Source organism: Pseudopodoces humilis, chromosome 2 (genome assembly GCF_049639895.1).
Source record: "Pseudopodoces humilis isolate 2021_Gansu_Grassland_sample_001 chromosome 2, ASM4963989v1, whole genome shotgun sequence".
Lineage (NCBI taxonomy): Eukaryota > Metazoa > Chordata > Aves > Passeriformes > Paridae > Pseudopodoces > Pseudopodoces humilis.
This window is the reverse complement of record NC_142201.1, coordinates 7,655,987-7,668,974: the sequence shown is the minus strand read 5'-3', so window position 1 is coordinate 7,668,974 and position 12,988 is coordinate 7,655,987. Positions and strand designations below refer to the sequence as shown.

The 12,988-nt window shown below is 52.8% G+C and overlaps 1 long non-coding RNA gene across 1 annotated transcript; it reads left to right on the top strand.

Annotated features, from left to right (window-relative positions):
• The first annotated feature begins 9,154 nt into the window (after positions 1-9,154).
• LOC148184779 (uncharacterized) lies at positions 9,155-12,749 on the top strand. The gene is made up of 3 exons (XR_015771950.1): positions 9,155-9,710; positions 11,950-12,136; positions 12,540-12,749. It is a non-coding gene; the product is annotated as an uncharacterized LOC148184779 (long non-coding RNA).
• Positions 12,750-12,988: the final 239 nt, after the last annotated feature.

Genomic DNA, 12,988 nt, shown 5'->3' with positions numbered 1-12,988 from the left:
ATACATTATTCCTTTCTGCATGATGATGTTAAATAAGGGAAACATGCTGCAGACAGGGTGGTTTCCTGTGCTGCTGATTTGATTCAGGCAGTTTTCAGATTACAAGATCTCAGATCCAGGAGGGATGTGGTGATTACCTGTGGGGGTTACAAGCAGTCCTGCCACTGCCTGCCTTGATGTCCTTGGTCTCAACCCCTTGGCCCAAAGTTCATTAATTTTAGGCTTCAGGCAGGGCTGTGGGGTTTACAGATCAGGCTTTCTATGTGACTCCCATTCTGTGGGAAATGGCCAACAACAGCAAAATCTTGTGTGGACCCACCAAGCTTCTGGGCTCCTAACAGAGAGGCAAACAGAGGGGATCCAGGCAGGCAGGATTAGCCAGCAAACACACCCAGTTGTGATGTAGGACGAGCCAGAGGATGGGAGTTTGTGGGCGAACATGCTGGCACAGCTTAATTGGATGTTCATTCCAAGGAGGGAAGAAGCTGGCTGCAGCCTGCAAAGGATGCTGGCAACAAGGAAAGACAGAGATCCACTCCCCAATCTGCTCTGCAGAAAGCCAGGATGTGATTTGGGGTGTAAAGCTGTATTAGTGTCCAAAGTGCTGCTTGGCTCACACAGGAATCCTTTGTGTCCTTAATGAAGGGAAAAAGCAGGGCTTTATTTCGAAGCTTTGTGTATAATCAGATGCCATGTTGTAAGGCTCTGGAAAACACACCAGAAATAATAATTGGGAGGAAATAAAAGGTTTAGTTCAAAACAGTGTGATTTAAATAAGAACTGAAAAAGAAAGTGTGCAGGATTTGAGCATCGGAAGAATGAACTTTTAATTCATTTGCATTGAGATTACAGGGGGAGGGGCAGCATTTAAACTGGTATAAAAAACTAGTTTAGATGTAAATGAGAGATAATGGTCTTTGGTAAGGAAATAAGCAGGGGGATGAACTTTGGCCATCAGGAGCCTGAAGAAAGTCCTGGCGTTGTCGCTGGAGCTGGAAGCCCCAGATGCAGTAATTAGCAATGAGTTTGCAGATCTCAGCACCGGTGGAACAAAAGGGCATCGCTGTGGAGCTGGGTTGCCAGCTGGGAGAAGGGGAGGTGAGCTGGCATGCCACAAGGGTTCATTACCCAGCAGTTTGCAGAGGGGAAAAGAAAAGATCCAAGGCTGCAGCCTGGGGCAGGCATAAAAGCAATCTAGGGTTTGTGGGGTTTAACAGTTCCCAGAGCCCCGGCATTTTCAGCTGAAAAATTCCCTCAGCAACTGAGCCAAAGGGGTCGGGATTTTTCAATAGGTCTTGCAATGCCCATGGAGACAAGTCCTGCTATTCTTTAACCCTTAGAGGTTCAGTTGATTAGTTTGGAGCAGGGAAGCATGCTGCTGGAGAGATGTGATTTGGTTTGTAATCATCCCATGTGCCTGTGCTCACCTCCTCAAGAAGGAAGGAGGAGTAGGAAACAGATCACAAGCCCCTACCTGCTGCAGCCATGCTGCTTTTTTCTCCCCTCAGCTCAGGATAGTGCCTGCTGCACAGGCAAAGTTAAAGCTGTGTCCATCCAGCCCTCATTCATCCCACGTCCTACACGGGTGTCATTAGCCAAAGTCTGGCCCGAGATCTGAGGTTTGTTACTGGTATTATCTGTGTTTATTGGAGAAGAGCTGGTCTTAGTTTGCTCTGGGAAAAGCCCAGTCCTCCCCTCAGGGTCCCTCAGCTCATGGAGGGATTGATTGATCTGCTTGTTACTATCATGTCATTATTATTTAATTGCTCTCAAGGATTGGCCTCCCTGGAATGCAGCATTTGTTTCTGCTGAGGCCATCATGGCTCGAATCCTGGGACCCAGGACAGCAGCTCCTGGCGTAGCAACCCCCCTGCTCGAGAAAGAATGTGCCTCCGCTCCCTTCCCTGTGAGTGCTGCAGAGCCTTCACCACAGGCACATCTGATGAATGCTGCTTGTTGCCACCTCTCCATGGCCCGCCTAATCCCAGCCAGATTTGTTATAGATTTACATGCAGAGTGACCTGGTTTCTGGATCCTGTCAGGGAAAAAATAACTCTGTTGTCATCTGAGTGATGCATGAGGCAGGCAGGCCCCAGGTCAGGCCCAGGCTTCATGTTCCCAGGACTGGTGGAAGAATGAGAATTAGGCTCCCACTCCTGTGCCACTGCACTTAACACCCCATATGGCATCTAAACACGGCTGGAGGTTCCACCAGCTGAAGTTTCTGAACCCTCACAACATCACTGAGCAAGTCCTCATCCCTCACGCCAGGCTTTCACTTGCATTTTGCAGGTGCCACTCTTTTTTTTAGCTTCCTACCAATGTGTGTCAAGGAAAGCCCACCACAAGGATCACTTTTGTCCTTTCCTCCCTCTTTCCCTCACTTCTCCATGCTAATCCCATTTCTCCACAGCTCTGCCTTGCAGCTCCCCTGCCCATGCACTGCCGGCCCTCACCACTACTCTGAAGCCATTGCTCCTGCCCCAGAGTGTCCATGAGTGCATGTGTAAGCAGGAGGGAAGGGAAATAGGTTTGCTGCAGTCTTCCGCTGCTGCTCAGAGCTCCAAGCAGCTCTGGCTTTGCAACCTGGGTTCCAGGGTCCCATCTCCTGCTGATGGACACTAGGAAGCATTCCTGTGTCACTGCAAAAGGCATGGAGTGCCCTGGCAGGGGTGTCCCCAGGGTGAGGAGGAGCAAAGGAGGAATCTCTCCTCCCTCCTGTACACCTTCCCAAACCTGGACTGGGAGACAGCTCACTTCAGACCTGAGGCTGGAGCCTGGGCCCACCATGGGGCAGGTCAAGTCCAGCAGAAAGGAGCTCCATGCCCATGGGGAGCCCAGTCTGGGGAGCCATGGGCTGCACCACTGTGTTTTCAGTGGAGTGTGAGAAGGATGCATAAGGTCATAACCCCCTGACAGCAGAGCTAGAGAACGTTCTTCCAGATATCCAGCCCCTTCCCTGACACCCATGCCCCAGCATGTGCCTGAGCAAGCTGTTTGGTCTCTGAGGCTGGAAGTGTGCCATATGGTACCCCTGGCCTTGGGGAGAGAGATGTCTCTGGTTCAGCCCAAGGTTTGCGAGCAAGCTGCTAGTTGAAAGCATAGAAGTGGATGGAGAATTGATATTTGAAATGCAGAAGTGAATGGAGGAAAAGCACGAGTCCCTCCTCAGAAGAGCAACATGCTAACATGGGCAGCAACCATCTGTCCATCGTGCTGGCTGGCCTGCTCCAGGCAGCGTGCAGCTGGCACTGCCAGGGGGCACAGCTCCACTCTGCTGTGTCGGGCTGGGACGTTTTTAGCTTCTCTACTGAAGAAACTGCAGACATTCCCAGCCAGATTCACTGCTGGCATCACCCTCAGCCACACGGCTCTAGCAATGCCAGGAGCAGATTCGGCTCCAGGATTTGACTGCCTTCCAACATGTGGATTGGCACTGGGAAAAGCCACTAAGGTAGGATCCTCCTGGTGTGGAGCAGTGCAAGCTACTTCACCAGAGCTGCCCACAGCTGGGGGAAGGGAAAGGCCATGGACAAGAGTAGAAGGGAGTGTAGGCAGGGGAGGGCTGTGCATCCTGCAGAGCTGTTTGTAACAACCACTCTTAAAATGCTGCACTGTATGGATTGGGATTGCAGGTGTTTCCCATACCTGTCATGTAAAGCTCTGCTAATTTGGCAGCATTATAATCGGCTTTTTCTCCCTCAGTTTGTTTTTCCCAGCAAGAGAATTCTGGATCAGCAGACCCAGTCTACATGACACTTCACAGCCCACCCTGTGTGCATTTGGGAAGAGCAGGCAATCTTCAGTCTGGGAGACAGAGCTTGTTTGGAACCTGCACCTCATTCCCAGAAACCCAGAGCTGAGCAGCCAGGCTCAGGGGAAGCTTGCACTAAGATGGGACATGCTGCATTTGTTGACCTCTGTTCCCCTTCTAGTCCTCTCTCTCATTGTCCGGGGTTTTTTTAGGCAATTGAGAAGTGCTTTGTCATCCAGCAGGTCAGAGGAGCCCAGTCCTTTGTAGCTGAGAAATCTCAGAGCCACTGGAACTCCCAGCCAAGTTTTCCCCTTCACTCCAGCACAGATCTTATCCCTCACTGCTAAGAGGACAGTGAGTCACACAGACTTATCCAGCTCTGGGGCAGAGGCAGCCCCTGCCTCCCCCTGGCCTCTTTGCCCACCACTGATTTTCATTTCCAAGCTGTCTCTTGATTGCTAGTTTAAAAATTCCCCATAGCCATTTCTAATGCGTCTCAGGTATAATCTCTCCAGGGAGGCTGCGCCCCCTCACCGCACGCTCCCTGTGCTCCTGGAAAGGCCGGGCTGATTGCATTCATGCATCACCGTGCAAACCTATGTACTGCCACTTCCCTCCTGGGAGGATTTCTCTGTCTGCAGGAGGATCCCTGAGGAGAGGAGGGCAGGGGAGGGATGAGCAGGGGAACAGCGGTGTCACCCCTGGCTGCTGGAGGCACATGCCAGGCTGCTGGAGCAGGGGCAAAGGACACACTGAGGAAGGAGGAGAAAAAGCAGGTAAAAAGGAAACAGCTCAGGTCCTTTCTCCATGTCTCAAGTGGGCTACATCACCTATACACACCCCAGGTGAGCGCACCTGGCCATACTTTGCTCATATGTGTGTGTGTGTGTATATGTATATATATGTATATATATATATATATATATGTGCATGTGTGTGTGTGTGTGTGTGTAAAAAATAGATAAAGCTCTTGCACATCTCTATCTTCCTGGGGGTGAGAGCACATCTGCCAACACAGTTTCCACAGAGGCTGGATCAGAAAGGGAGCCTGTTGCCATCCTCTGTTGGGGGCACAGCAGGGCAGCGAAGCTCTACATAACCTCCTGAACTCAGGGCCTCACAGCAAACTCTCCTCCTGCCCCAAAGGCAGCATGGGCACCATTTAGAGGCTCAGCAGGCACCCCCAAAATAACTCCAAGGCATCTCCCTGCCACAGCCACATGTCCATCCCCACTACCAGCACGGGTGCACGCCCCAGCTGCTCCCATCCCGCTCCTCAGCTGCTCTGCCACGCAGGGGTGAGCCAGAGGAACCGCTGGCTTTAAACTGGCTCCTGGAGAGACCTTCCAATTTGTAAATTTTCCAGTTAATCGTGTCCCAGTAGAGAGGACACTCAAAATCAGCAGTGCCCAGCACTCTGGAGCAGCACAACCTCCTATGGGTACGAGTAATTCTTCAGAAGAGCATCCAGGGGAGAGGGGGGTGCTTTTCCCTGTGTTCTCCACTCGCTAACTGCCTGCTGGTGATGGCTCCTCCAGCGCCACTGTTATCACCATTCCTTTTCCAGAGGCAATTAGCCTCCTTCCCCTGCTGTTTGCACAGGCCTCACAGGCAGCAACAGGGGGACAGGAAGATGGGAAGTTAAACATAATTGCAGGGCCACAGAATCAACAGGAGGACAGCAGGGGCTGGGTGTTGCCTGAAATGGGATGTGAAGCCCATTTGCTTTCATTCCGCGATGGACTGATTCCCAGCCCAGGGAGAGCTGCTGGCTGTGGGTCAAACAGCACATTGTCTTCTCACCATTGGGCTTTTGCTCTGCCAAAACCAGCTTTTATTGAGAGTGACAACAGATCTCCTGGGTCTGGAAAGCAACAGTCCTGCCACACTGTTCCCCTCCAGGATGCAGGTGACAGTATCCCACACACCTGTTGAACATGGGACAGTGGTGACCGGCCCCTGCCCAAGGGCCATTGGGTTCCATGGCAGTCTGCACCTCCTCTGTCAAAATGTCCCTCCAGTCCCTCTGTCCTCTTTATAGGGTGTGAGTGGGTTTGGGGTACGCAGTGCTGGACCAGTGGGAGGAGGCCAGCACAATGCTGAAGTGACTCTTTGCACTTTTGTTTTCTGCTTTGTTACATTTTGTTTCCCTGCATTGTCAGAATCCATAAAATGCATGAAATTACCTGGATCCATGCTGACTCCATTCCAGTCCCACTCCCACTGTAAGCAGCAGCAGGATGTAAATACTGAGCTTTGCCTGAATTTTAACTTTATTCCTGGTTTTGTTAGCCTTCTCCAGCAAAGCCAGGGGAAGATTCTCACTTCTTCTAGTGCCCAAGGGCCACCCGAGAGCCAGGCTGGGACACTTCTGCCACTTGTCCCACCCCAAGCCCTCAGCAGCCCAACTCCTGCAAGGAGCCCAGGGATGCCCACTGCCTTGTGAGGAACCCTTGTACTGGGCTGGAGGGGAGGACAGCCCCCTGTCCTTGCTGCCACAAGACCAAAAGGGAAGGAACCTGGCAGCCTTGGCATTAACCCAACACATCCACCATGGCTGGCTGGGAAAGTCCAGCCTGGCACCCACTTCCCATCACTCATCACCAATCTCACTTCATGTGCTGGTTTGGGGTGGGCACAACCCTCGGCACCTCCCCTGGATGCCAAGACTTGCAGAATGCACCTGCAGGCAAACCAAGGGCCTCAGGCTCAGTCCTTGCTGTATTCCAAGTGTGGGTCCCTGTGCCATTCCCCACTGAGACCTCAGGCATGGCTTGTCCTTGCTTGAACCCCTTTAGGGACCAAGCCCTGATGCCAGCATGCTGCTGTCTCCTCCCCCTGTAAATGGACCTCATCATTTCTTCCAGCCCAAAGGCTGAGGAGCATCTAATCCCAGACAGGCAGCAGGCCATTGTGGAGGGGATACCTCTTTCCCTCAGCCCTCGTTCCCTCTGTCCAGGCAGGCAGAGGAAAATGTGAGTGTGTTCATGCCTGAGCCCACGCTTGCCTGGTCTCTGTGGAGGTTGTCCCTTGGCAAGGGGAGGCAAGTCTCCTCCTGTTCTGCAAGGTTAGAGCTGCTGGGACATTCCCATCTCCTCCTGCCAGAAGCACTGCTGCTGAAATCGCACTGCTGCAAATAAAACCATCTCCTGGCTAATTACTGAGGAACAGTTCACCTTCTATTTTTAGACCAGCTTGCAAGCTTGCATTGAAGATTACCCTGCTCCTGTTTTTCTCTCCCTGCCTCTCTGCTGTACGTGTTTCTCTTCCTTTCTCTGTCTTGCTGCAAATCGTGCTGAACCAAGCTTGGCTTCCCGTGGGGTGGGGGAGCAGCGGGCAGCCTCCTGCCTGCACGCCAAAAACAGTCATTCAAAAGCCATCGACACCAATTGCTTTAGCATTAGGTGGAGAGAGAGCAGTGTTTCGCAGAGCCAGGAGCCTCTTCTCAGCTTGCCATGCCCAGCCTCTGCCTGCTGAGTGCTCCCTCCACCTGGCCACAGCCAGGGACCTGCTTCCATCTGCTCCACACGCTGTTCAAATTACCCTGTCCAAGTTCTACACTCTTGCAAGACAAGGGGGACTGATAAAGCAAGGAAAAGACGAGGCCCTGTCAGAGCCCTGGCCTGCGGAGCAATCAGTGCGTAACACGGCAGCAGCGGGCAGCTGGACAGGGAACAGGGGTGTGAAGGGACGGCCACACAGGCTGTAAATCCTGCACTGAGCTGTGTGGCAGCCTCAGGAAGGCACAGCCACAGCACCTCTGCTTGGCACGGAGACGCTCACCCTGCTGTGCCCATGTCTGTAGCAAAGAGCTGAGGCTGCTCCATCTGCCTGCCGAGCGGGACCGGCTGGCGTCACAGCAGTGCCGGAGCTGCCTCGGGGTGACAGTCCCCCCTGCCAGGAGACCTGAGCTCACACGGCCTCAAAAGAGCAGGGGTGACATGTTCAAAGCCACTCTAGAGCCCACGGGCTGCAGGAGGCAGAGCCCAGCCAGAGGCAGAGCGTCCAAGCAGGCCTGGCAGGGTTAACCTCGGTCCCCAAAACTGGTTAGGCAAATTAGCACGGCGTTTACCCCGAGCTAATTAACTTCTCTCACAGCAGGACTAATGAGCTCCAGCTTAGCACTTGGCTGTGGCAGCCCAGGAGACCTCCGGGACTCGCTGCAGCCTGCGGCATCGGCTGGAATCGGCTCCTTGCGGGAAAATCCCACTCCCCAGCACCCACCGCACAGCTCTGCTGGCCCGGGGCAGGAGCCTCGCTCTTGTCCCCTGGCACTGGAAGCCACTGCAGTCTGGGGAGCGTGTGGGATTTCCCCTCCTGCCCCAGGCAGGTCCCAGATTCTCCAAAGAGCAAGGCAATACCAAGCACAAGCCTTGGCACCTCTGGGCAGCTCTGGAGGGACACAGGTTGGATTCCCTGCAGCCCGGGATGGCTGCTGGGGAGTTGTCTTTCAACACGTCTCTTGACTTCTGGTGAACATGGGCACAGTCCAGCCCTATGTCCACTGTAGTCAGTGGCCACTTTTCTGTTCATTTCAGTGGCCAGTGAAGCAAAATGTCTTCAGTATTTTCCTCCTCTCTTCCTGTCCCAGGAAGCCACATTTATTTTACCCTCCACTCGACTCTTCCAGGGATCGATGGGTCATCAAAATGATGAGTTAGTGCCTGTAGTGACAGTGGCACTTTCCATTACTGCTGATATACCTGGGGGACACATGTCTCCCAAAGACTCATCAAGGCTGGGAAATTCAACACAGAGGCTAAAACTGTCATTTGCAATGAAGCCACCCCAAAGCACGAGATGTGCAGTGCAGGCAGGACCTTCCCAGACCTGCAGAGACCCCCCTGAACTCCTGGAGAGCTCCAGGGACACCAGCATGGGCAACATGAACATAGAACAGAGCGCAGGATTGCATCTAGGCTGCTGCTGCTTTTTGGGGTATTCCCTCTCCCTTTTCACCTGATTTTCTCACAGAGAGCAGCGTGGATAAACACTTCTAGCTGGGGAATTATTCCTTTTCTTGCATATGTCTCATAACTAGCAGACGCCATGTCTTTTTTTGAGATTGCATTATTACAACATTTTAATTGGCTCAGGACGATGTGAGTCTCAAAGCCAATTTGGCCCCAACGTTTTCAGGCAGAGCTGTTTTCTGTCTCCATTTTGATAGGTATTTTACATCGGCCAAAATGGCCTCGCGTTAAATAAAACAAAACCTCCTCTTATTTTAGAGCTCATGGGTGATCCATTCCCTTTCCTTCCTGCTTTAATTTCGGCCTGAAACCTGAAGCCCACCTGTCCCCCCCCCCCATCGCCGAGCTGCCCGAGGATGGCTGCGGGGCCGGCGGCAGCTGGGGCTGCCTGTTCCCACTCGCCTTTGTTTCTCTGCCGTGCGGGAGCCAGATCTGAGCCAGCGCACGAGGTAATTGCAGGATTCCAGGCAAAGACGAGGCTGCGAGTCGCCAACTGCTAATGAGTGGGTGTAGCTGGAAGGGGCTGGCCAAGGGACACTTGGGGCCGGCGGGGCGACAGCCGGCCGTGTGTCGTGGCAAGGGCAGCGGCTGCGCTGCTCCAGCAGAGCCGGAGGATGTGTCAGAAATGTGCCCCACGCCGTGACAGCAGCGGCAGCCGGCAGAGAGACGAACGCCCGGCGGCGGCGGCACAGCCCGCACGGAGCATCCCCGTGCGCGGCAGTGCTAATCTTTAATTTGTCACACCTGCACGGCTCCCCCGGCCTCCTGCCGCCCTGCCTTCTTGGTTTTTACCGTCAGGCTTTGATGACGCCTGACAATCCGATGGTCCCGCTGCCACTCCAGCACCCTCCTGCTCCCGCTGGGCTGCCCTTCCTTGCCACGTTCCCCGGCCAGGGGGCTGCCAGCCGCAAACTCCGCTGGCCCCAGGGGCCGCTCCGCCGCCCTGTGCCACACACACACAAATTCTTTGGTCTCCAGCAAAGGTACGGTGCTCGCCCACCCCCCCGTCCTGCCCTCTGCAGCGACAGTGACGAGTGCCCGCAGCCAGCAGCGCGCTGCCCGGCTCGCTAAGGTCACCGCCGGAGGGCTCTTAATCAGCGATGGCCAAAACCCGCGGCTCGGAACAGCACAATGGCCCGTGCACGGCTCTAAATCCAGCGACACAGCACACGCAGGCACCAGCCCAGGGCCACAACACGCATCGTTTATCTGCTCCCCTGCTCGGCACCTCGCTCACCTCGCAGCAGCAGAGCTGCGGAGACTCGCCAAGGGGCACAAGGGGGACAGTTACCCGCTAATACCATGCTGCTCCCCCTGCAGAGCCTGTCTGCCCCAGCCTTCCCCGGACTAGAAATACTTTTGGTCGATAAAACTTCTCCAGTTTGTGGCGTGTCTCAGAATCTTTCGGGTTTCGGCACGTTGCGAGCTCCGCTGCTGAGAGGTTCCTGGGAAGGTGCAGGATGCGGTGTCAGGCAGCTGCGATGGCTGTCAGCCCTGCAGCTGGAGGGCTGGGTAAGCCCTGCCCTGGGCTTGGGTGTGACATACATGCTGCTGTCTGTAAAGTATCGCCCCAGGATCTTGTGTCAACAATTTTCCTAGCTTTTCTCTCCTTTTTTTTCACCAACCTGCCAGGTGTTGCTGCAGTTCATGACCCGAGATCCATTTTTTTCCTTCGTTCTGACTTTACGCTTTCAATATGATTTACAAAAATTGCTCATAATAAGGCTCATTCAGCAGCTGGATAATGGTTGTCAGGAGTTAAGAGACACTGTGGCATGTTTAGCACAGAAGCATATTGAGTATCTGGGTCCCAAAGCTCTGTGGTTTGTAGATAATTTCTATTAAGGGTAGGATGTGCAAAGGTACCTATGGGGTACCAAAAGAGCACTCTTGTAAAGGATACGAGGGTTGCAAGATGGAGGAGGGGCAGTAAATTCAGCAGTGAATTCACAACTGTAAATCCTGATTAAAAGAGTTTGAGGTCTAGGAAAGGCTGTGTTAATCCTTTCCTAACCTTGGCCTTAAAAACTTGAAAGACCGGCTCTTTCCCTGCCGCATCCGCTTCGGGCAGCTGCGACCTGCCTGCTGGACACTGAGCAGGGCCAGGGAGGGATGGTCACAAAGCAGCTCCCCCATCCCTTGGAAAGATCTCTGGTACCTTCACAGCCGGAGCCCGGGCGCTCGGAGCACAGTGCTTGCAAGGCCACCCCTGCGGATGAGGGCTCCTTCTGAGCAGGAGGGGAGGTCGAGACTTGGCAGTGGGGCTCCTTCCTCACCAACAGTTCCCCAGCAAGACCTGCCCTTCTGGCTCCCCTTTTCTTCCTGGCACCACCTCCACCACCCCTGCTCATTTTGATATTTTTTTATTTTACTGGGCTTTTTTAGAGTAGGAAGAAGAGATGCTTTTGTGGTTAACAGGTTTTGGGTTTGCCCTTCTTTCTACCAGGCTGGCTCCATATAAGCCAGTGCAAAGTCTGTGGGCTAATTGACTTTATTTATTGCCTCTCTCAAGTCTTTAAATCACACAGGGGTTATTTGCTGTTGCTGCTGCTTTGCTGATTTGTTTGGGGCAGGGATTTTGTTTTTCTTTTTGCCTTCCTCTCAAGGGCCTCTGTAATTCTCACCTCAGGCACCAATTATGGCTCAGCAGTGTTTTTGGGCACCGTCCGAGTTTGGGAATTGCACAGCCTTGGGAAGGGGGAGGCTGGGCAGGAGGCAGCCTCTGCAGGAGGTGATGCTGCGGGGAGGGGCCCGGAGGCACCTCAGGGATGAGCTCTGGGGTTTCATAACCAGAGCTGTTGGGAGGTTTGCTGTCGTAAAGGTCTCCCCGCTGAAGCTGAGCTGCATAAACTGCTGGATAATCTGTGTTAGAGGCTTTTCCTCCCCAGCAGGGGAGCTGCTGGATGCCAGCCACATGAGCATTTTGTACTTGCAAACCTCTACTTTGCTTCCCAAATTCAGCTGTTCTAAATTCTGCCAATTTTGCAAACAAGAAATTAGTGAGGTTTTTTTTGCATTGTTTATTACTAGCAACATCCTCTTGGGGTTTTGGGGCTTTTTTAATTGCCAAAAAAGTGCAAAAAATGTTTTATTTCTCTTGAAACAAGCAAAAACCACACTTTTTAAATTATTATTTGTTTGTTTTGGTGGGTTTTTTTCCTTGTTTTTCCTGAAGTGGGGGATTTCCATTGCAGCTGTGCCCTGAGTTATTTTCCTTTCCAGAGGGCAGAGGCTGGATGGAGTTACCTTCCTGAAAGGTTGCCTGAGGCTCAGGGCACCCAACTCAGTTACACTTCCGTGGAAATATCACTGGAGACCTTCTCAAAGCATCACTTGGCAGAAAGAAATGCTCTCACATCAGCTGTTTTCCCTTTCATCTTCCACCACTGCGTCTCTTCAGAAAATCAGGGTAATTAACACAGCCCTGTCTTGTCCTGCCTAACGCTTTGCACAGTGCTCAGAGCCTCTGCCTGATTCCTGGTTAGTGGAGAAGGAGGGGAAAGAAGGAAGAAAGGATGACCAAAGGCAGAGCTTGCTGTGCAAAAGACTTGAAATCACATCTGGGCTCCCCACCACAACCCCACAGAAAGGCACAGCCTGGCCACAGGGATGCCTGGGACCCATCTGTTCTGGAAGTCAAGTCCTGGGAGTCAAGGGATGGGATTAAGAAGTCAGACAGGCTGCTGTCCACCGGGTAAAACTAGTCCCTGCTAAAGCATTTCCTAATCCTGGGCACAATTGAGATAATCTAAGCACAGATTAACCAGGTCCTGCTGGAGTTAAACTCCCTGCTTCCCATTTATTTTTGGCAGGAAGAGACCGCTATTGCTCGGGTGCCTCACCAGACCTTTGCACCACTCAGGAGAATGGGACACAGGAACTCAGTGTAGCAGATCCACCATGTGATAGACCCCAAACCTCCAGTTCTAACACAAGCTTTGTGATATGGGGTGGCATTTTGTTCCTCAGGCCCCCATGCCTCAGATTTCTCTGACTGCATATACACAAATAAAGCAAATACACTGCCACCACCATAAAAAATGTTGGCCTTTAAAATGCAAGGGAAATAATGTCAGTGTAAAATTGTCTTCAAGAAAGCTCTTCCCTAGGGCTTTTCTGTGGGGCTCAGGAATTGTCTCCATCAGGCTTCCATACAGCTTTTTTCCTGAAAAGCTACAGGGTCTGGGGAGAAAACAATACTTCATTTCATGAGCCTCCTTTTTACTTTCCCAGCTGAAGGCTTGTATGTGGGTGGGGCTGG